The following is a 1,329-nucleotide window of genomic DNA, read 5'->3' as shown; positions in this document are numbered from 1 at the left end:
AAACAACAGTGACTTCAGGCTCCTCAATAAAACTGTGCACCCTTTAAATGATTCTGAACCAACACTAATTTTGTCAAATTCGAAAGTTAAGTGGTTCGGAAGTTTTAGGCGACCAAAGAGATGGACTTTCACAATATATGTAAAGATTATTAACAACGAGAGTTTTTTTTCTAATAATTTTTATTGAAACTGTTTTGTCAGAGACAAATATTCTGCAAACTTCTAATACAAATTTTCATCCATCTCGGAATATTACTTCCACCTCCACGTAGATGTGATTATATACACTGATTTATCTCCGCGCAATGTGAAATCATTTTGAAGTCGGGAGTGACAATTGCCTATACGTAATCAAATTAATATGGGACGAAAAACGGATGGGACGAAAACGGATACTATGAAATTCAAAAATGGAAACTGCGGAACGAAAACAGGTTTCCTCCAACTCTTCATGAAATTACAAGGGTTCTATCAGCATATTTTGGATACTTTTTGAACGATTAGATGTCAAAGTTTGTGAATTTTAAATACAGAAACAGATAGAACCTATTTTCATGCATTTCTTTGTGGAACTGACCCCCCCCCCCCCCCAAAAAAAAAAAAAAAAAAAAACCTCAAGTTTTTTTTACCTATATAGTAATACAGTTTATACGTTGTATTTCCTTCATATAAAAAAGTTAAATCTACCTAACTTAGTTTATCTAAAAGTAAAAGCTATGGCACTTTGCTATTCGTAGCCTCAAAGTCAAATAGTCAAATAGAACGAAGTACTGATCATCACCACATGGATGTTGCTGATACCTGGATACCTGGACGCAATATCTACTCAGAGACGGCTATGACGTCAAAATCAAAATGCTTTGTGTCTCAAGTCCAATTTTAAAAATCTGGGGGATTACAGGGGGGCAGGCCCCTGTTTTAACCCATCATTTAATATTTTGAAGCTAAGTTCGAAATTTTCTTGAAAATAATTGATTTGGTACAATTTTAGTGGCTATAATAAAAATGTGTGATCTGCAGCAAAGAGTACGCAGTTTGACCTCCCAAAGCAGTGCATCTGTGCGCGGAAGAACGTCTTCGAATAGTTCCTGGGTGCTCGCCGGAGACGTCTCCGAATATCTTCTGCAATACCTGGAGGTGTCATCTCTGACTCAGTGGTTGACGTGTGATGACCCTCCATCCTTCACGGTAACGAGTTGCCGTTGCACATTCTGCCATATCCAAGCCAGTCCATGTTCTTATGTTGTCCATCCATGTTATTTTTTGCCTTCCTCTCCTGCCCCACATCTTTCCTTCAAGCACCTCTTTTAAAATGATAGAACTGCCATA

This window comes from Aplysia californica, unplaced genomic scaffold (genome assembly GCF_000002075.1).
Source record: "Aplysia californica isolate F4 #8 unplaced genomic scaffold, AplCal3.0 scaffold00695, whole genome shotgun sequence".
Lineage (NCBI taxonomy): Eukaryota > Metazoa > Mollusca > Gastropoda > Aplysiida > Aplysiidae > Aplysia > Aplysia californica.
This window is presented reverse-complemented; position numbering follows the sequence as displayed.